The sequence below is a fragment of the Hyla sarda genome, chromosome 6 (assembly GCF_029499605.1).
Source record: "Hyla sarda isolate aHylSar1 chromosome 6, aHylSar1.hap1, whole genome shotgun sequence".
Taxonomy (NCBI): Eukaryota; Metazoa; Chordata; class Amphibia; order Anura; family Hylidae; genus Hyla; species Hyla sarda.
In genome coordinates, this window is record NC_079194.1 from 68,495,591 (window position 1) to 68,519,256 (window position 23,666).

Sequence of the window (23,666 nt, forward strand, 5' to 3'; positions counted from 1 at the left end):
AAAGGACGAGGGGACACTCCCTCCGTCTGGAGAAGAAAAAGTTTAGTCTCAAGGGGCGACACGCCTTCTTTACCGTGAGGACTGTGAATTTATGGAACGGTCTACCTCAGGAACTGGTCACAGCAGGAACAATTAACAGCTTTAAAACAGGATTAGATAAATTCATGGAACAAAATAACATTAATGCTTATGAAGAAATATAAAATCCCATCCCTTCCCCAATATCGCGCAACACCCCTACCCCTTAATTCCCTGTTTGAACTTGATGGACATATGTCTTTTTTTCGACCGTACTAACTATGTAACTATGTAACTGTTCTTGTTCTGCATCATGAAACAAAGCTACTACATTAAAGGGGTACTCCGGTGAAAACCTTTTTTCTTTTAAATCAACTGGTGGCAGAAAGGTAAACATATTTGTAAATTACTTCTATTATAAAATTTTAATCCTTCCAGTACTTATTAGCTGCTGAATGCTACAGAGAAAATTCCTTTCTTTTGGAACACTGATGACATCATGAGCACAGTGCGCTCTGCTGACATCTCTGTCCATTTTAGCAACCATGCATAGCAGATGTCTGCTAAGGGCAGCATGGTGGCTCAGTGGTTAGCACTGCTGCCTTGCAGTGCTGGGGACTTGGGTTCAAATCTCACTAAGGACAACAATAAATAAAGTGTTATTATTATTATTATAATAGCGTCAGCAGAGAGAACTGTGGTCGTGATGTCATCAGAGAGCATTCCAAAAAGAAAAGAATTTCCTCTGTAGTATTCAGCAGCCAATAAGTACAGGAAGGATTAAGATTATTTTATAGAAGTAATTTACAAATATGTTTAACTTTCTGCCACCAGTTGATTTAAAAGAAAAAAGATTTTCACCGGAGTACCCCTTTAATGTAAATTATAGAAAAAATGAATTATATAACTATATGTGGTGACCCACCAGGTGAATGGCGGGACCATGGGTGTAGCGGTGTGAGTGGTGGGATCTGATATTATTAACCCCCGGGGGGTCGGATGGTATTAACACCTATGTGCTCGTGACGCCAGTGTGGTTTTCGGGTTCCGGAACACCACATGCCCGGATTCTCCGCTATCCCACGGGCTAGTAGTGAATAAAGGGGGAGATTTATCAAAGGATTTAGACTAGTTTTTCCCATCTAAATTTGTCGCACAGAAAGTCGCAGTCTTAATACGTGCAACTTTTTTTCCAACTTTTTCTTTAGAGGATTTTTAGAACATGATGCATTCTAGTCTATTTTAGTGCATTCTACTCTATTTTAGATGGAAAAATGCATTGGTGCTGAATTTATCAATAACGACTTTTCTGCGAAAACTGCATTGGCCAAAAGTACGCTGAAATGTCAGACCATGCTGGAGCAGGTTTAAATACAGTGTAAACCATAGATCCCGAAGTCTGTGCGCAGAATTTATCAAGAGCCGTGCGCCTTTTGATAAATTAAGCGCACAATAGACCGGCCTAACCCTCTGTAGGTTGGTCCATATTGATCCGGGAAATAGACAACTTTGATAAATCGGCCCCAAAGAGTCCACAGCCAGTTATGGTCAAATGGAGGCTTTACTGAATAGAAGACAGGTGTAATTATCTTCACAGCTAAGGCCAGATTTCCCAAACAGGTGGCCAGTACCCAGTGGACCTCACAGCTTGCTGGACCAAGACTTGTAATTAACTTGACTTGTAATTAGACTTGACTATGTGCAGGACTTGACTAGTTTCAGTGACAGTAGAGTTGTAGACTTACTGGATAGACTTTAGCTTTCTGGCCTTCCAGATGCTGATCACTTGTCCTGAGATCTCTGGTAGCTGATTCAGCAAAAACTTTGGTGTACAAGAGAGAGAATTGCAAATGCCCACCCCTTTATATAGTGGGGGGCTGGACTAAAGCCCATTGGTCAAGCTGTGGGTCATAGGTTATAGCTGGTGCTCTCTGGGAGTACATGTGACAACAGATCATGTGACTTAACATAACATGTGACCAACTTACATACAGGTCCTTTAGACCTCACACAGGTCCTTTAGACTATCTAGACATAGGATCCTGAGGGGCACATAACAGGGGGCACATGACGGGGGCACAGCACATGGGGCATTATATGAGAGAAGCACATGACAAGGGGCCCCCCTGTCATGTGCCCCTTACATATAATGCCCCGTCATGTGCCCCTCCCATATAATGCCCCCTGCAATGTTTCCCTCACAATAAATGTCCCCTTTTATGTGCCACTAAGTTTTCCTAAGGCACTGTGTACCATACAGTGCCCCTGTGGTGTTTTCTACAGCTTTCTTACTTGCACTGTGCATGGGTGTTTAATGCTATTTGTTTTCTGCTAATGTACACACACACACATACACTCACTCACACACACATACACACACTCACACACACATTCAGACACACACATTCAGACAAAACACTTACTTACACTTCATCGTGGTGGATGGGGGACACATTTTGATCAAAAAGTGCGCTAAGAGCCTCCATTTTTTGACCAAGAGTGCTGCTGCAACCTTCTTTTTTGTATACTTAGTATTTGCCACAGCAGCGAGCACACGTGTATTAGGTAGTTGTGCTGGCTATGTTTCTTTTTGTTTTTGTATGTGAAAAACTATATTTTCGGTGTATACGGCCTTAATATCAAAGGATAACTTCTGATAAATCATTAAGGCCCTCTGGAGCAAGGGTCCCCAATCTATAAATCCAGAAGATTTCTTTCCACCGTAGCTGCTCAAACCTGTTTGAATCTTCCTTTGGGATGGACTCTAATGGTGTAATACTAATCAGATGCTCCAATTTTGACTTTAATGACATTTGTGTTTTAAAACAGGATAAAAAAACATAGTAGACTTCGGTTTTGTAGACTACCGTATGTTTCTTGTTGCATACGTTTTTGCATGGGATGTCTATGTATACAGTTTTCCTATTAAAAAAAAATTGTATATGGGAACTGTATAGCAAAATCGTGATGTGAATGCACCCCAAGTTTGTATTTTGTAATCCATAAAGATATACTGACCATTATATATCTATTGGGTATCACCTGCAGTTGTTCTACGCCATCTACTGACCATTTCAGGGATAACTGTGGTTCTTCTTCCATATATAGGGATCTATTTAACCCTATAAGTAACAGTGTTCGCCATCTAGTGGCTTATTTAGGAATAACTTCAATATTTATCGCTCCTTTTTGTAATGGGTGTTTTGCATATAATATTCTAGAAACCCTTTGTATATGATGTAATGTTGTAAGTTCATTATGAAATGATGATCCTTTTAATAAATGTGCTTATGTGTATTTCTCACCTTTATACGTGATTTTGGGCCAGCCTCTTTTCCATGACTGGACCTGTTACTCGGAAGTAATTTATCCAATGCATATATAAAGTGGGACTTTTATCGTTTTTATTGTACCTGATGTAGACCCCTAGTCCAGGGTTAAAAGGTGTTATTTTATAATAAATTTTATCTTTATTACAACTAGCGCCGTTGGCAGCAACCTTCTTATATTTGCCACAGCTGCATACACCTGTCTATTAGGTGGTAGTTCTGGCTATTGAGTGTATTTCTCGCTCATTCCAAATGTGTTCCTTGGGAATGTGCTTTGGAAAATACACATTAACATTACACCAATGTGGTGTCCTGGTACAGGACCTTGTCCTGTTCCTGTCCTAAGTCCCCTCAGGAAGAGTCCCTGCAGTCCATAGGGCTCTCCTGTAGGGCTCACCCCTTGCTCACCTCATATAAATGTATTTCTGTATATTGTTTAGTGTTTATATGAATGTAGTATAATTGTATAGGACCTTCCTAGGTCATGGATATATTGTAAAAGTTGTACAAATGTTTAGGAACTTCCTGGGTCATGTGATATTGTATTGTGATGTACCCAGAGTTCTCTGGGTTCAGGACCTACAGGCTTTTCAACCAATGGGCTATAGTTCAGCCTCCTTAGTATATAAGGGGCTTTAGTCTCTAAATTCATGCTCTTGCTCTTCTCTCTTGGGACCTGGACACTAAAGCAAGCACAATCAGCATATCTAAATTCATCTTACCTAGGCCAAAGCCTAAGGAACCTGCAGCCACTACAAAAACGTGAGTTATCAAGCTCTATCTACAATTCCTAGTGACTACTATTCCACTCAAAGCATATAATGAGTAGCACAGTGGTCTGCATAAATCTCAAGACTACTAGTCCCAGCAAAGCCTGTGAGGTATCCTGCATCCCGGTTATCTCAAGAGAAACTGAATAACTGTAAAGACTGTTTCCTGAGAAGTTTAAGTAAAAGTTCCAGCTATCTCATAATCCTGCTGAGGACATTCCATTATTTATTTCCTGCCATTTTTGGGCCGGTTATCAGCAGGGCCTCATTCAGAAAACAACCTCACCCTGGCGTCATGACAAATCAAGGGTTAATACCACCAGACCCTGCAACACCATTGCCTCACCCAGTCACCACACCAACATAGTGTTTCCAAACCAGTGTGCCTCCAGCTATTGCAAAAACTACAACTTTCAGCATGCCCAAACAGCCTTATAGAAAGATGAGACCCCCCCCCCCCCAATAGGAGTGCGAATTAAACATACAATACGGGGGATAAGGAAATATGGCCCTTTAATAAGTCTACAGGCCCGGGCATTACATATCTTACAAATTAGCTTTATCTTTATTGCCACTTGACAAAATTTACAGTGCCGCCCCTGTTCTTAGGTTGTGTGTAGTATTGCAGCTCAGTTCCATTAAAGTTAATGGAAAAATGTTGTGATGCCGCACACAAGCAGAGGACAGGGATTGTGCTATTTTTGAAACAATCTAGCTCTGGTTTTGTATTCCTGGACAAAATCCGTAAGAACACAGCCAATTTTGTAATTTTGGGAATTTTGGAGTTAAATGGACACTGTCAGATTTAAAAACTTTTTATATGTTGTACTTCTTGGCAAAACATTAACCTTTCTAATATACTTCATAAGAAAATTGTATTTTCTTTTAATGGAAATCATGGCTTATAAAGTCATGGCTTTATCCAAGCTGAAGCACAGGCATACACAAAGTCTAGTAAGTGAGGGTGGGCTAGCACTCCTCTGTACTCTCTCCTGTCTGATAGGACTCCTCTGTGCTCTCTCCTGTCTGATAGCACTCCTCTGTGCCCTCTCCTGTCTGATAGGACTCCTCTGTGCTCTATCCTGTCTGATAGCACTCCTCTGTGCTCTTTCCTGTCTGATAGTACTCCACTGTGCTCTCTCCTGTCTGATAGCACTCCTCTGTGCTCTCTCCTGTCTGATAGCACTCCTCTGTGCTCTCTCCTGTCTGAAAACACTCCTCTGTGCTCTCTCCTGTCTGATAGGACTCCTCTGTTCCCTCTCCTGTCTGATAGTACTTCTCTGTGCTCTCTCCTGTCTGATAGGACTCCTCAGTGCTCTCTCCTGTCTGATAGCACTCATCTGTGCTCTCTCCTGTCTGATAGTACTCCTCTGTGCTCTCTCAGGACTCCTCTGTGCTCTCTCGTGTCTGATAATACTCCTCTGTGCTCTCTCCTGTCTGATAGTACTCCTCTGTGCTCTCTCCTGTCTGATGGGACTCCTCTGTGCTCTCTCCTGTCTGATAGCACTCCTCTGTGCTCTCTCCTGTCTGATAGGACTCCTTTGTGCTCTCTCCTGTCTGATAGGACTCCTCTGTGCTCTCTCCTGTCTGATAGCACTTCTCTGTGCTCTCCCTGTCTGATAGTACTCCTCTGTGCTCTCTCAGGACTCCTCTGTGCTCTCTCCTGTTTGATAGTACTCCTCTGTGCTCTCTCCGGTCTGATAGGACTCCTTTGTGCTCTCTCCTGTCTGATAGGACTCCTCTGTGCTCTCTCCTGTCTGATCGCACTCCTCTGTGCTCTCTCCTGTCTGATAGCACTTCTCTGTGCTCTCTCCTGTCTGATAGGACTCCTCTGTGCTCTCTTCTGTCTGATACGACTTCTCTGTGCTCTGTGAACCGTTGAAAAAATGGGGGCATCTCCATGTCTTCCCATTTGTCTTTGACAGGGGGTTCTTTGCCGAAGGTCATCTGAGACAGTACATGGATGTTGACATTCGACCTGCTGCTTCTGTACTTGATGGTGAAACTATAATTGGCTAATCTTGAAGCCCAATGTTGTTCGATGGGACCCAACTTGGCGGTGTTCAGGTGGGCCAACGGGTTATTATCTGGGTAGACAGTAAATGGCGTGGCAGCCAAGTAATCTTTGAACTTTTTGGTCACGCCCATACCAAAGCGAGAAGTTCTAATTTGAATGAGCAGTAGTTTGCATTGTTCTTCTCGGCTTTTCGCAAGTTACGACTTGCATAGGCAAGTACCCGCTCTTGTCCTTCTTGGACTTGGGACAGGATGGCTCCCAGACCTTTGAAATTGGCATCAGTATATAGCCGGAATGGCTGACTGTAGTCTGGATACGCCAGGATGGGTGGTTCTGTCAGTAGACGTTTAAGAGCTCGGAACGCCGTCTCTTGCTCTTTGGCCCATTCAAAGGTAGTCTTCCATTGTAGTTCTCCTTTGCCGTACCCCGTAAGAGAGCTGTGAAGGGTTCTGCAATCTGGGCAAAGTGGGAAATGAAGCGGCGGTAGTAGCCGGCAAACCCCAGGAAGCTCCTGACATCTTTCACCGTGCGTGGGGTAGGCCTGTTCTTGAAAACTTCCACCTTTTCAGGATTGGGCTGGACACCCTCGGCGCGGACAACATGACCCAAGTAGTGTACCTGAGGTTTAACCTCTTCAGGACGCCGGGCGTATGTATACGCCCTGCATCCCGAGTCCTTAAGGATGTGGGGCGTATGCATACGCCCGTGGGAATTCCGGTCCCTGCCGCTAGCCGGTTGGGGACTGGACCGGGATGCCAGCTGAAATCATTCAGCAGGCATCCCGGCACATCGCCGAGGGGGTCCTGAGACCCCCCCCCCCCCCCATGTCAGCGATCGCAGAAAATCGCATGTCAATTCAGACATGCGAATTTCTGCTATTCCGGGTTGATCGGGTCTCTGGTGACCCGATCACCCGCAAAATAGGGATGATCAGAGTGGTCAGTGACAGCCCCAATCATCCTGAGGGATAGGAGCGAGGTCGCAGTACTGCGATCTCCTCCTATCCCCTGCCATTGGTCAGAACTGATTCTGACCAATGGCAGCACAGGACAGTGGGTTGCCATGGCAACCCCCCATTCTGCCCACCCCTGGATGTCGGGCAGAACGGGGGGAGAATATGGAGGCCGTTACCTGCAAAGAAGATGCGTGGGGACCGCCGATCGTCGCTGGAGACAGCGGAGATCACGGCACAGATAGGGAAACGACGGTGGGGGGGTGGACGGTTGTGTGAGGAAGGGGGCAGTAAGCGATATTTACTGCTGCCCTTCCTAGTGGGTGCCAAACTACAACTCCCAGCATGCCCAGACAGCCAAAGGCAGTCTGGGCATGCTGGGAGTTGCAGTTTTGCAACATCTGGAGGGTCACAGTTTGGAGACAACTTTTACATTGGTTCCCAAACGGTAGCCCTCCAGATGTTGCCAAACTACAACTCTCAGCATGCCTAGACTTCCCAGGCATGCTGGGAGTTGTAGTTCTGTAACATCTGTCCCTTCAGATTTTGCAATTTTCATGACATTTTTGAAAATAGCTGCTCTACTTTGAAGCCCTCTAATTTTTTCAAAAAGAAAAAATTTGTCCATTTTATGATTCCAACATAAAGTGGACATATTGGCCCTCATTTACTATTCTAAACCCGACTTCTTTTGTCGGGTTTTTTTGGCGCATCTTTGTCTGCGACATGTCGCAGACATCGTGCGCCAGTTTGCAACACGATGCAACATTTTTTCCCGACGGACCCGATGTGGATTCTCCCAAACCCGAAAAAGGGGCGTAACCCGACATTTCTGAGCTTTCCCACGTATTTATAAAGGTTTCCAACCCGAATTTGTTGAATTGTTGTGGATTTTTTCCCGACAACTCAGAGGAGTTGGAAACCAAAACCAACAAAACCCAGTGCGACAAACAGGATGCGACATAATAATAAATACCAGGGGAAAAAAGCAGTCGGGTAAGAAAGCAAGATAGACTTACAACCCGATTTTCTAAGTAAATGAGGGCCATTGTATTTGTGAATAAAAATAAAAAAATGTTGGAATATCCATTTTCCTTACAAGCAGAGAGCTTCAAAGTTAGAAAAATGCAACATTTTCCAAATTTTCATGACATTTTGGGATTTTTCACCAAAAAAGGATGCAAGTAACGACGAAAATTTACCACCAAAATAAAGTAGAATATGTCACGAAAAAACAATCTCAGAATCAGAATATTCGGTAAAAGCGTTTTAGCGTTATTAATGCGTAAATCGACGGTGGTCAGAATTGCGAAAAAGGGCTCAGTCCTTAAGGTGTAAAAGGGCTGTGTCCTTAAGGGGTTAAGCAAGTGACACTTTGATGGCTTGATCTTCAGCCCATGCTTGATCAGGACTTGTAAGATGTCTGAGAGATGACTGAGGTGCTCCTGGTGGGACTTGGAATACACAATAACATCGTCCAGGTACAATAGAGCACTTTGAAAATTCAGATCGCCCAGGCACCTTTCCATCAGATGCTGGAACGTAGCAGGGGCAATGCACAGCCCAAACGGCAAACTCGAACAGTCCCATGGATGTCACGAAGACAGCCTTCTCCCGATCCTGGGCACTTGCCAATATCCCCCCTGGTTAAGTCAAGGGTGGAGAAGTAAGCAGCCGACCCGAGGGCGGTGATTGACTGCCCGATCTTTGGCAATGGATAAGCATCCTTATGTATGACCTTATGTGTTGGATCATGGACGTATACCCGAAATCTGTGGGGTGTTTGCTGAAAGCTTCATGGTATCTTTTGGCAACATTGATGACTACCTTGACTTACCTTGGTCCCTTGGGGTAGTGTCGTTTCCAACTTGGAGCTGTGCCCACCAAGGCTCGGGCGGACTCGGACTGGATCCTTCAGCCACTTGGGCTGCACACTGTTGGGCCACCATACGTTCTGTTAAGATGTCCTTTGACTCTATGAGATATAACTGGGTAACTGGGGTGTATTTGGGTAACACAGTAGAAGCATCAGACAGGTTGACTAACTGGACTGGAACTCTCCCTTGGTAACGGTGAAAAGGCTTCTCGCAGCTCGGACAAGAGGTTGGTCTTCTAGTTGCAGAGGCTCCAGCAGGGCTTGATAGTTTCTATTCTTGACTCCGGGATGTGCACAACACCAGATGATAGTCTCTGTGTTGGGTTGCAAGGTCTCCGACCTGATGTCTTGTACTCGAACTCTGCAGAATTCACCTTGCTTGTAGGAAAACTTTTGCTCTGCTTGTAGAAGTGGAGCTGTGCAGCCCGCTGGCATGAAGGGGACATATGAGGAAGAGAGGCATGCAAACCATCTACTATTTCAACAAAACAGTTTTTCATAATGCTCATCCCCAATATAAACTCAGCAGGCCCCTTATCTGTCACATTAGTTACAATCACTCCCTGCCCGCTAAGTACATGCTCTCCCAACTGAATGGTTGGCTTCCAGTATCCATGTCTGGGGAATGATTTCCTATTACCCGCAACTACTCTGAAGTTGACATCTTCAGGTTCACACAATAAACTAGCTTCCCAATGCTGATAGAAAGCATTTTTAGGTATAGTAGACACTTGTGACCCTGTATCTATCAACGCCTCCAATGGTACACTTTCTACAATAATTTTTACATAGGGGCAGGAGATGACATAAAGTGAAAGTCCTGACTTAGGTCGTTCTGGGATTGGACCGTCACCTGATGACTGTTTACCTGAGTCCGCGACCTCAGGGGAAATCCGTTTAAATTCCAACACTGCGTTTTCCAATATCCTGGTTTATTACAATGGGTACAAAAGGGTCTGTGAGCCACTGGGGGTCTACTAGGTGGAGGGTTGTGGGTGTTGAAATTGCGGGGAGCAGGTGCAAGGGAGGGTAGGTTTTCTTTGCAGGGGCGGTTCACGGTCAAGGGGAGCAGACCGGGTGTCAAGCTCCTTTACAGACTTAGTCAGTTCTTCAATGTCCTGCCTAACACTCTGTAAATCTGAGGCTGCGGTGAGTGACAAAGCAGGTGACACTGGGGCAGGGGCTGGTGATGGTGGTGGTATAGGTCTGGCTATCACCCCTAGTGGTTCTTGGACAGGTGGACATGCTCCCTCTAACTCAGTCCCGTACTCAATCATTTGGATAGCCAGTCTCTTGAAAGTGGGGAATGACATGTTGGGGTTTTGGACCGCTAACATTCTCAGTTGGGCTTTGTCCCACTTATTATGAGCCCCATCAACAAATCTGTCCTGTAACAACTTCTTTCCTTGCTCGGGAGTTATTCCATATAGTTTTTGGACAGTCTCTAGGGCATTCTGTAGGGATACAGCATATGCTCTCAAGATCTCACCTGGCTTCTGTCGCCTTTCATACAGCCGGAGACGTACTGTACCTCTGATGGAGAATGTGACTCAAATACCTGGTACAGTCCTTCAAAGATCTGCTCTACAGTTGCCCTCTCGGAGGCTGGCAGGTGCGGACTTCCTCTAATGCTGGTCTTTGTAGTTGTCCTGTGAGCAATTGCACCTGTTGAATAGGAGGGAAAGAGTAAAAGACAAACTCTGGATCCTTTCTTTGAAATCCCTCAGGGTGAAGGAGTCTCCATTGTAGGTAGGGAGGGCAGGGTTCCCCATGAATACCGGTGCAGACGCTGGAACACCAGGGTTGTTGATGTGGACTGCAAGCAAAACTGGTAACATTTCGGCCGCTGGGGCAGGTGATGATCCCGCTGATGGAGGCAGAGGGGCACTGTCGCCCGGTTGATTTGGAGAGCTGGGTTCTGACATCTGGTTGGATTTTGAGTGTGCGTCACTTTAAGAAGAATAAGGTGCTTTCCCCTTTAAGAAAATTGCTGAAGTCCTGGCAGCAGCTTGGATTTGGCTGGTGGGGGTACTGTAATGGATGCCCTCCCTCTATTTTGCAGGCACCCGGTAGTAATTTGTCTTGCGAACAGAGTTGTGGACACTAGTGGGTTAATGCTGAAAGCTACCGGCACCGGAGACTATATGCTGAAGTACTGCTGAAAACTTCAGATCACAACGCAAAATAGGAGTCCTCTACTGCTGGATTCCCGGCGCCGTTCCGGACGGGCGTCTGAGTGCCCGCGACCCGGCAGTCTCCGGCGTGCTTTGTCCCACGCCTGCGGTGGTGAAGTGGTTCCTCCAGCTGTTGTGCCTTCTCATCTTCTGGAATTGGTGAGTGTTCTGTTGGGGGGCGGGGGTGAGCTCTAGTTTAGTGCCTGCCCTTGGGGTTTTGGCAGGCTAGTTGTCTTCAGCTGGCTAGGCTGGGTTAGTTCCCTCTCCTTCCCCGGTAAGTGTGCTTATGGCTACGTTCTGTATAGTGTCCGTCCTTTTGTTCCCATGAGTTTGTTGAGTTTGGGTCTCGGATATGTGTGTTTGTCTATGTTGGTCTCTGGCACGGGGTGCTTTGGTAGGGTATCATTTTCTGCGGCTGAGCGTACTGGGCGGGCTTGGGTGAGTGGTCTTTTGGGAGGTTGGAAGGGGTGGAGACAAAGACTGTGAGTGAAAGTACAAAGACCTGAGATACAACTGCGGTACAGCTGAGAAACGTGAGAGGAAATACATGAGATACTACGGTACAGCTGAGATACATGAGAGGAAATACATGAGATACTGCGGATAAAAGGATCCCGTAGAGGAGTGGTTAACCATCAGTGTTTTCCAGGTTTTTGTGGACTTAGAATTTTCTTTTCTGCTATGGGGTTGGTGGGATGTTGGTGTCACGATGCCGGCTGGCAGGTAGTGGATCCTCTGTGCCAGAGAGGGATGGCGAGGGCCGCGCTAGTGGACCGGTTCTAAGCCACTACAGGTTTTCACCAGAGCCCGCCGCAAAGCGGGATGGTCTTGCTGCGGCGGTAGTGACCAGGTCGTATCCACTAGCAACGGCTCACCTCTCTGGCTGCTGAAGATAGGCGCGGTACAAGGGAGTAGACAGAAGCAAGGTCGGACGTAGCAGAAGGTCGGGGGCAGGCGGCAAGGTTCGTAGTCAGGGGAGATAGCAGAAGTTCTGGTACACAGGCTTTAAACACACAAAACGCTTTCACTAGGCACAAGGGCAACAAGATCCGGCAAGGAAGTGCATGGGAGGAGGATAGATATAGTCAGGGACCAGGTGGAAACCAATTAGGCTAATTGGGCCAGGCACCAATCATTGGTGCACTGGCCCTTTAAGTCTCAGGGAGCTGGCGCGCGCGCGCCCTAGAGAGCGGAGCCGCGCGCGCCAGCACATGACAGCAGGGGACGGGAACGGGTAAGTGACCTGGGATGCGATTCGCGAGCGGGCGCGTCCCGCTGTGCGAATCGCATCCCCAACGGCCATGACAGAGCAGCGCTCCCGGTCAGCGGGACTGACCGGGGAGCTGCAGGGAGAAAGACGCCGTGAGCGCTCCGGGGAGGAGCGGGGGCCCGGAGCGCTAGGCGTAACAGTACCCCCCCCCTTAGGTCTCCCCTTCTCTTTATCCGGTAACTGCCTCCCCTGGGATGAGGACACCGGGAAAGGATGGAGGGATTCCTCAACGGCAGGCAGAACAGCAGGAGTAGGAATGGGGAGAGAGGGCAGAGGGCGAGACCTGGCACGGGGCAGTGTGACACCAGGACGAGGGCCATGAGGGGACACAGGGGCTTGCCTGATGGGACTGGGAGGGGGGGAGAGGCATTTCCTGTGGCAGGCAGAGTCCTTAATGACCTTAGGGGGACCGGATACAGGAGGAACCACAGGGTCACGGCAGGGAGTACTGGGAACCGGTTGAAGGCAGTCCTTGGAACAAGAGGGACCCCAACTCTTGATCTCCCCAGTGGACCAATCCAGGGTTGGGGAATGGTGTTGAAGCCAGGGTAGTCCAAGGAGAACTTCAGAAGTGCAATTAGGAAGGACAAAAAATACAATTTCCTCGTGATGAGGTCCGATGCACATTAGGAGGGGCTCCGTGCGGAAACGCACGGTGCAATCCAACCTGGCTCCGTTGACCGCGGAAATGTGGAGTGGCTTGACAAGACGGGTCACCGGAATGCGGAATTTATTCACTAAGGACTCCCGAATAAAATTCCCAGAAGCTCCAGAGTCCAGGCAGGCCACGGCTGAGAGGGGAGAGCTGGCTGAAGTAGAAATCCGAACAGGCACCGTGAGACGTGGAGAAGCCGACTTAGCATCAAGAGACGCCACACCCACGAGAGCTGGGTGCGAGCGTGCGTTTCCCAGACGTGGAGGACGGATTGGGCAATCCACCAAAAAATGTTCAGTACTGGCACAGTACAGACAAAGATTCTCTTCCTTACGGCGATTCCTCTCTTCCAGGGTCAGGCGAGACCGATCCACTTGCATGGCCTCCTCGGCGGGAGGCCTAGGCGCAGATTGCAGTGGAGACTGTGGGAGAGGTGTCCAGAGATCTAAGTCTTTTTCCTGGCGGAGCTCTTGATGCCTCTCAGAAAAACGCATGTCAATGCGAGTGGCTAGATGAATGAGTTCATGCAGGTTAGCAGGAGTCTCTCGTGCGGCCAGAACATCTTTAATGTTGCTGGATAGGCCTTTTTTAAAGGTCGCGCAGAGAGCCTCAGCAGAAGAGGCTCGGGCAGGTTCCTCAAAGACACTTCGAATTTCCGAGAAGAAGGAGTGTACAGAGGCAGTGACGGGGTCATTGCGGTCCCAGAGCGGTGTGGCCCATGACAGAGCTTTTCCAGACAGAAGGCTGACTACGAAAGCCACCTTAGACCTTTCAGTAGGAAACTGGTCCGACATCATCTCCAAGTGCAGGGAACATTGCGAAAGAAAGCCACGGCAAAACTTAGAGTCCCCATTAAATTTGTCCGGCAAGGACAGGCGGAGGCTAGGAGTGGCCACTCGCTGCGGAAGGGGTGCAGGAGCTGGCGGAGGAGATGGTTGTTGCTGCTGTAGCTGTGACTGTACTTGCTGTAGTTGTGACTGGAGTTGCTGTGTCATGGTGGTCAAGTACGACAGCTGGTGATCTTGTTGGGCGATCTGACGAGCTTGCTGGAGATAGGCGCGGTACAAGGGAGTAGACAGAAGCAAGGTCGGACGTAGCAGAAGGTCGGGGGCAGGCGGCAAGGTTCGTAGTCAGGGGAGATAGCAGAAGTTCTGGTACACAGGCTTTAAACACACAAAACGCTTTCACTAGGCACAAGGGCAACAAGATCCGGCAAGGAAGTGCATGGGAGGAGGATAGATATAGTCAGGGACCAGGTGGAAACCAATTAGGCTAATTGGGCCAGGCACCAATCATTGGTGCACTGGCCCTTTAAGTCTCAGGGAGCTGGCGCGCGCGCGCCCTAGAGAGCGGAGCCGCGCGCGCCAGCACATGACAGCAGGGGACGGGAACGGGTAAGTGACCTGGGATGCGATTCGCGAGCGGGCGCGTCCCGCTGTGCGAATCGCATCCCCAACGGCCATGACAGAGCAGCGCTCCCGGTCAGCGGGACTGACCGGGGAGCTGCAGGGAGAAAGACGCCGTGAGCGCTCCGGGGAGGAGCGGGGGCCCGGAGAGCTAGGCGTAACAGTTGGTGTATACTTAGGGGTTGGGCCCACGCAAAATAAAAAAATAAAAAAACGGAGTGGGTGGCCTGGCTGTCGGCGACCAGTTTTTCCTATCAGTTTTTGGGTCACTTGGTGGCGGCTGCGGGTCGGATTTGGGTTGCCGCTTTTGCGTCGTTTTTCTGATCCGAGGTTTTGCGCTAGCTTTTTTCGGGGCTATGTGGATTGGGCACTTCCTTCCTCCTCGTCTCCTTCCATGGGACTTGGGTGTCTGATGTGTTTTTGGGTGCCTATTTTGTGCAGTTGCAGGCCCATCGGTCCAAGATTGCTTAGGCGATCCTGGATGCAGGAGCTTGTGCTGCATGAGGGTCCGTGAATGACTGTTTTTTCGGGTTGTCATCCTATTGTTTGAGTGGGCGGCTGTGCCCCCCCCCCCTTTTCTTTTTTGCTCCCCGCACCCAATTATTCTGTTTCGGGTTTTTGTCTGTTTTGGGTTCTTGCTTATCTTTGATGGGATGGGGTGTTGTGAGTTCGGGATTTGCTCTCTTTTTGTATCGGGGCCGGTGGAGGCGGGGGTGGCTGGGTTTCCGGAGAGGGTAGAGGGTGGGGCGCTGGCGATCTGCATGTTGTGTTGCTATTTTCGCCCAGTTTCATGTTTCCGATATGTGTTTTGTTTTGCGAGTGGCTTTCCGCAAGGTGGTGCGAGTGCTGGGGCACTCTTTGGTGTCTGGGCGAGTCAGAGAGATGAGTTAGGTCCTGGCGGCAGGTACCTCGGATTTCCTGGAGAGGAAATGTGTTGGGTGTGTCCGGGGGGCTGAGGTGGCCCCAGGTGTTGGCTGTCCGGTATCTGTTGGGTGGGGGTCGGAGCCCAGTGTAGGGCTAACCGGTTTCCTTCGTGGTGGTAAGACGATGGTGAAAGCGGGGTCAACCCGGGGTAGACCTGCACAGAGGATGGTGTGGCAGCACCTCTCAGGTTGGCAAGAAGCCAATCAGTGTCTTTGTTACAGTTAAATTGTTATTTATATAAGTAATTTTATAAATAAAGCTGTGGCCGATCCCCACCCATGCAAAAGTTAAATTGTTGTTGTGACAGTTATTATTTAATTATTTATTGTAGTAAGGAGGAGGGGTAGTTATAACCTGCTAGGAGGTAATTGGGTCTCAACAGTCTGGAGGGGCAAGCTGTGCATAACTAGCTTGCCCCCTGACTGGTGGCAGTTATGGGGTAAAGAAAAACACAGGCAAGGTTTTTAGCCCCCTCCCCGCCTGTAAAATTTGTCGGTAACTGTAGTGGCATGTCCCTTGGGTGGGGGGGGGGGAGAAGTGCACCAATCAGGGGTTTAATAGTTTCCCGGGCTTTCAGGGGTCCTCCCCTGGGTATTTATAGCTGTGGTGTCTCCCTTTCCCCCCTCAATCTGCCCAGGACCTGGGGTTTTGCCCTCCCTCCCTTTTTTTGTATCTCTGTTTGTTGTAAGTCACAGCTTGGCGGTAAGAAGACGGTGAAAGCGGGGTCAACCCGGGGTAGACCTGAACACAGGACGGTGTGGCAGCACCTCTCGGGTTGGTAAGAAGCCAATCGGTGTCTTTGTTAGAGTCAAATTGTTATTTATATAAGTAATTTTATAAATAAAGCTGTGGCCGATCCCCACCCATGCAAAAGTTAAATTGTTGTCATGTCAGTTATTATTTATTTATTGTAGTAAGGGGGAGGGGTAGTTATAGCCTGCTAGGAGGTAATTGGGTCTCAACAGTCTTGTTAGTTACCTGATATAACTGTATGTCATCTCTTATGTGGTCTAAATGGTCTATAACTGTATGTAATCACTTGTATGGTCTGTAGTGGTAATGATGAGGGTTGTTGTCCCCTGATATAACTGTATGTAATCTCTTATATGGTCTGTAGTGGTAATTGTTACACCGAGCGCTCCGGGTCCCCGCTCCTCCCCGGAGCGCTCACGGCGTCTCTCTCCCTGCAGCGCTCCGGTCAGACCCGCTGACCGGGAGCGCTGCACTGACATGGCCGTCGGGGATGCGATTCGCACAGCGGGACGCGTCCGCTCGCGAATCGCATCCCAAGTCACTTACCCGTCCCGGTCCCCTGCTGTCATGTGCTGGCGCGCGCGGCTCCGCTCTCTAGGGCGCGCGCGTGCCAGCTCTCTGAGACTTAAAGGGTCAGTGCACCTGTTACGCCGAGCGCTCCGGGTCCCCGCTCCTCCCCGGAGCGCTCGCTACACTCTCCCCGCTGCAGCGCTCCGGTCAGATCCACTGACCCGGGGCGCTGCGATTCCGCTTCCAGCCGGGATGCGATTCGCGATGCGGGTAGCGCCCGCTCGCGATGCGCACCCCGGCTCCCGTACCTGACTCGCTCTCCCTCGGTCCTGTCCCGGCGCGCGCGGCCCCGCTCCCTAGGGCGCGCGCGCGCCGGGTCTTTGCGATTTAAAGGGCCACTGCGCCGCTGATTGGCGCAGTGATTCCAATTAGTGTGTTCACCTGTGCACTTCCCTATATCACCTCACTTCCCCTGCACTCCCTTGCCGGATCTTGTTGCCATCGTGCCAGTGAAAGCGTTTCCTTGTGTGTTCCTAGCCTGTGTTCCAGACCTCCTGCCGTTGCCCCTGACTACGATCCTTGCTGCCTGCCCCGACCTTCTGCTACGTCCGACCTTGCTTCTGTCTACTCCCTTGTACCACGCCTATCTTCAGCAGCCAGAGAGGTGAGCCGTTGCTAGTGGATACGACCTGGTCACTACCGCCGCAGCAAGACCATCCCGCTTTGCGGCGGGCTCTGGTGAAAACCAGTAGTGACTTAGAACCGATCCACTAGCACGGTCCACGCCAATCCCTCTCTGGCACAGAGGATCCACTACCTGCCAGCCGGCATCGGGACAGTAGATCCGGCCATGGATCCCGCTGAAGTTCCTCTGCCAGTTGTCGCTGACCTTACCACGGTGGTCGCCCAGCAGTCACAACAGATAGCGCAACAAGGCCAACAGCTGTCTCAACTGACCGTTATGCTACAGCAGTTACTACCACAGCTTCAGCAGTCATCTCCTCCGCCAGCTCCTGCACCTCCTCCGCAGCGAGTGGCCGCTCCTGGTCTACGCCTATCCTTGCCGGATAAATTTGATGGGGACTCTAAGTTTTGCCGTGGCTTTCTTTCCCAATGTTCCCTGCATCTGGAGATGATGTCGGACCAGTTTCCCACTGAAAGGTCTAAGGTGGCTTTCGTAGTCAGCCTTCTGTCTGGAAAAGCCCTGTCTTGGGCCACACCGCTCTGGGACCGCAATGACCCCGTCACTGCCTCTGTACACTCCTTCTTCTCGGAAATCCGAAGTGTCTTTGAGGAACCTGCCCGAGCCTCTTCTGCTGAGACTGCCCTGTTGAACCTGGTCCAGGGTAATTCTTCCGTTGGCGAGTATGCCGTACAATTCCGTACTCTTGCTTCAGAATTATCCTGGAATAATGAGGCCCTCTGCGCGACCTTTAAAAAAGGCCTATCCAGCAACATTAAAGATGTTCTGGCCGCACGAGAAATTCCTGCTAATCTACATGAACTCATTCACCTAGCCACTCGCATTGACATGCGTTTTTCCGAAAGGCGTCAGGAGTTCCGCCAAGATATGGACTCTGTTCGCACGAGGCGTTTCTTCTCCTCGGCTCCTCTCTCCTCTGGTCCCCTGCAATCCGTTCCTGTGCCTCCCGCCGTGGAGGCTATGCAGGTCGACCGGTCTCGCCTGACACCTCAAGAGAGGACACGACGCCGCATGGAGAACCTCTGCCTGTACTGTGCTAGTACCGAACACTTCCTGAGGGATTGTCCTATCCGTCCTCCCCGCCTGGAAAGACGTACGCTGACTCCGCACAAAGGTGAGACAGTCCTTGATGTCTACTCTGCTTCTCCACGTCTTACTGTGCCTGTGCGGATGTCTGCCTCTGCCTTCTCCTTCTCTACTGTGGCCTTCTTGGGCTCTGGATCTGCAGGAAATTTTATTTTGGCCTCTCTCGTCAACAGGTTCAACATCCCAGTGACCAGTCTCGCCAGACCCCTTTACATCAATTGTGTAAACAATGAAAGATTGGACTGTACCATACGTTTCCGCACGGAGCCCCTTCTAATGAGCATCGGATCTCATCACGAGAGGATTGAACTTTTGGTCCTCCCCAATTGCACCTCGGAAATTCTCCTTGGACTTCCCTGGCTTCAACTTCATTCCCCAACCCTGGATTGGTCCACTGGGGAGATCAAGAGTTGGGGGCCCTCTTGTTCCAAGGACTGTCTAAAACCGGTTCCCAGTAACCCTTGCCGTGACTCTGTGGTTCCTCCAGTAACCGGTCTCCCTAAGGCCTATATGGACTTCGCGGATGTTTTCTGCAAAAAACAAGCTGAGACTCTACCTCCTCACAGGCCTTATGATTGTCCTATCGACCTCCTCCCGGGCACTACTCCACCCCGGGGCAGAATTTATCCTCTCTCTGCCCCAGAGACTCTTGCCATGTCTGAATACGTCCAGGAAAATTTAAAAAAGGGCTTTATCCGTAAATCCTCCTCTCCTGCCGGAGCCGGATTTTTCTTTGTGTCCAAAAAAGATGGCGCCCTACGTCCTTGCATTGACTACCGCGGTCTTAATAAAATCACGGTTAAGAACCGCTACCCCCTACCCCTCATCTCTGAACTCTTTGATCGCCTCCAAGGTGCCCACATCTTTACTAAACTGGACTTAAGAGGTGCCTATAACCTCATCCGCATCAGAGAGGGGGATGAGTGGAAAACGGCATTTAACACCAGAGATGGACACTTTGAGTATCTGGTCATGCCCTTTGGCCTGTGCAACGCCCCTGCTGTCTTCCAAGACTTTGTTAATGAAATTTTTCGTGATCTGTTATACTCCTGTGTTGTTGTATATCTGGACGATATCCTAATTTTTTCTGCCAATCTAGAAGAACACCGCCAGCATGTCCGTATGGTTCTTCAGAGACTTCGTGACAATCAACTCTATGCCAAAATTGAGAAATGTCTGTTTGAATGCCAATCTCTTCCTTTTCTAGGATATTTGGTCTCTGGCCAGGGACTACAAATGGATCCAGACAAACTCTCTGCCGTCTTAGATTGGCCACGCCCCTCCGGACTCCGTGCTATCCAACGCTTTTTGGGGTTCGCCAATTATTACAGACAATTTATTCCACATTTTTCTACCGTTGTGGCTCCTATCGTGGCTTTAACCCAAAAAAATGCCGATCCCAAGTCTTGGCCTCCTCAAGCGGAAGACGCCTTTAAACGACTCAAGTCTGCCTTTTCTTCGGCTCCCGTGCTCTCCAGACCTGACCCTTCTAAACCCTTCCTATTGGAGGTTGATGCCTCCTCAGTGGGAGCTGGAGCTGTTCTTCTACAAAAAAATTCTTCCGGGCATGCTGTCACTTGTGGTTTTTTTTCTAGGACCTTCTCTCCGGCGGAGAGGAACTACTCCATCGGGGATCGAGAGCTTCTAGCCATCAAATTAGCACTTGAGGAATGGAGGCATCTGCTGGAGGGATCAAGATTTCCAGTTATTATTTACACCGACCACAAGAACCTCTCCTACCTCCAGTCTGCCCAACGGCTGAATCCTCGCCAGGCCCGGTGGTCTCTGTTCTTTGCCCGATTTAATTTTGAGATTCACTTTCGGCCTGCCGATAAGAACATTAGGGCCGATGCTCTCTCTCGTTCCTCGGATGCCTCAGAAGTTGAACTCTCTCCGCAACACATCATTCCACCTGACTGCCTGATCTCCACTTCTCCAGCCTCCATCAGGCAAACTCCTCCAGGAAAGACCTTTGTTTCTCCACGCCAACGCCTCGGAATCCTCAAATGGGGTCACTCCTCCCATCTCGCAGGTCATGTGGGCATCAAGAAATCTGTGCAACTCATCTCCCGCTTCTATTGGTGGCCGACTCTGGAGACGGATGTTGTGGACTTTGTGCGAGCCTGCACTATCTGTGCCCGGGATAAGACTCCTCGCCAGAAGCCCGCTGGTTTTCTTCATCCCCTGCCTGTCCCCGAACAGCCTTGGTCTCTGATTGGTATGGATTTTATTACTGATTTACCCCCTTCCCGTGGCAACACTGTTATTTGGGTGGTCGTTGATCGATTCTCCAAAATGGCACATTTCATCCCTCTTCCTGGTCTTCCTTCAGCGCCTCAGTTGGCTAAACAATTTTTTGTACACATTTTTCGTCTTCACGGGTTGCCTACGCAGATCGTCTCGGATAGAGGCGTCCAATTCGTGTCTAAATTCTGGAGGGCTCTCTGCAAACAACTCAAGATTAAATTAAATTTTTCTTCTGCATATCATCCCCAGTCCAATGGACAAGTAGAAAGAATTAACCAGGTCTTGGGTGATTATTTGCGACATTTTGTTTCCTCCCGCCAGGATGACTGGGCAGATCTCCTTCCATGGGCCGAATTCTCGTATAACTTCAGAGTCTCTGAATCTTCCTCCAAATCCCCATTTTTCGTGGTGTACGGCCGTCACCCTCTTCCCCCCCTCCCGACCCCCTTGCCCTCTGGTCTGCCCGCTGTGGATGAAATTTCTCGTGACCTTTCCATCATATGGAGAGAGACCCAAAATTCTCTCTTACAGGCTTCATCACGCATGAAGAAGTTCGCGGATAAGAAAAGAAGAGCTCCTCCCATTTTTTCCCCTGGAGACAAGGTATGGCTCTCCGCTAAATATGTCCGCTTCCGCGTCCCTAGCTACAAGTTGGGACCACGCTATCTTGGTCCTTTCAAAATTTTGTGTCAGATTAATCCTGTCTCTTACAAACTGCTTTTTCCTCCTTCTCTTCGTATCCCTAATGCCTTTCACGTTTCTCTTCTTAAACCACTCCTCCTCAACCGTTTTTCTCCCAAATCTGTTCCTCCCACTCCTGTTTCCGGCTCCTCGGACATCTTCTCTGTCAAAGAGATCTTAGCTTCTAAAAAGGTCAGAGGGAAAATTTTTTTTTTAGTGGATTGGGAGGGTTGTGGTCCTGAAGAGAGATCCTGGGAACCTGAGGACAACATCCTAGACAAAAGTCTGCTCCTCAGGTTCTCAGGCTCTAAGAAGAGGGGGAGACCCAAGGGGGGGGGTACTGTTACGCCGAGCGCTCCGGGTCCCCGCTCCTCCCCGGAGCGCTCGCTACACTCTCCCGCTGCAGCGCTCCGGTCAGATCCACTGACCCGGGGCGCTGCGATTCCGCTTCCAGCCGGGATGCGATTCGCGATGCGGGTAGCGCCCGCTCGCGATGCGCACCCCGGCTCCCGTACCTGACTCGCTCTCCCTCGGTCCTGTCCCGGCGCGCGCGGCCCCGCTCCCTAGGGCGCGCGCGCGCCGGGTCTTTGCGATTTAAAGGGCCACTGCGCCGCTGATTGGCGCAGTGATTCCAATTAGTGTGTTCACCTGTGCACTTCCCTATATCACCTCACTTCCCCTGCACTCCCTTGCCGGATCTTGTTGCCATCGTGCCAGTGAAAGCGTTTCCTTGTGTGTTCCTAGCCTGTGTTCCAGACCTCCTGCCGTTGCCCCTGACTACGATCCTTGCTGCCTGCCCCGACCTTCTGCTACGTCCGACCTTGCTTCTGTCTACTCCCTTGTACCGCGCCTATCTTCAGCAGCCAGAGAGGTGAGCCGTTGCTAGTGGATACGACCTGGTCACTACCGCCGCAGCAAGACCATCCCGCTTTGCGGCGGGCTCTGGTGAAAACCAGTAGTGACTTAGAACCGATCCACTAGCACGGTCCACGCCAATCCCTCTCTGGCACAGAGGATCCACTACCTGCCAGCCGGCATCGTGACAGCACCAATGATTGGTGCCTGGCCCAATTAGCTTAATTGGCTTCCACCTGCTTCCTGGCTATATCTGCTCACTGCCCCTGCACTCCCTTGCCGGATCTTGTTGCCTTGTGCCAGTGAAAGCGTTTAGTGTTGTCCAAAGCCTGTGTTACCTGAACTCCTGCTATCCATCTTGACTACGAACCTTGCCGCCTGCCCCGACCTTCTGCTACGTCTGACCTTGCCTCTGCCTAGTCCTTCTGTCCCACGCCTTCTCAGCAGTCAGCGAGGTTGAGCCGTTGCTAGTGGATACGACCTGGTTGCTACTGCCGCAGCAAGACCATCCCGCTTTGCGGCGGGCTCTGGTGAACACCAGTAGCCTCTTAGAACCGGTCCACCAGCACGGTCCACGCCAATACCTCGCTGACACAGAGGATCCACAACCTGTAAGCCGAATCGTGACAGTAGATCCGGCCATGGATCCCGCTGAGGTGCCGCTGCCAAGTCTCGCTGACCTTCCCACGGTGGTCGCTCAGCAATCGCAGCAGATTGCCCAACAAGGACAGCAGCTGTCGCAGTTGACCGCCATGTTACAGCAACTTCTGCCTCTGCTACAGCAGCAACCATCTCCTCCGCCAGCTCCTGCACCTCCTCCGCAGCGAGTGGCCGCTCCTAGCCTCCGCTTGTCCCTGCCGGACAAATTTGATGGGGACTCTAGACTCTGCCGTGGATTTTTGTCTCAATGTTCCCTGCATATGGAGATGTTGTCGGACTTGTTTCCTACAGAACGGTCTAAGGTGGCGTTCGTAGTGAGCCTTCTTTCAGGAAAGGCCTTGTCTTGGGCCACACCGCTCTGGGACCGCAATGATCCTGCCACAGCCACAGTCCAGTCCTTCTTCGCTGAAGTCCGTAGTGTCTTCGAGGAACCAGCCAGAGCTTCTTCTGCCGAGACTGCCCTGCTGAACCTGGTCCAGGGTAATTCTTCAGTGGGCGAGTACGCCATCCAATTTCGTACTCTTGCTTCCGAATTATCATGGAATAACGAGGCTCTCTGCGTGACCTTTAAAAAAGGCCTATCCAGTAGCATCAAGGATGTGCTGGCCGCACGAGAGATTCCTGCCAACCTGCAAGAACTTATCCATTTGGCCACCCGCATTGACATGCGTTTTTCTGGGAGACATCAGGAGCTCCGCCAGGAAAAAGACTTAGATCTCTGGGCACCTCTCCCACAGTATCCTTTGCAACCTACGCCTGGGCCTCCCGCCGAGGAGGCCA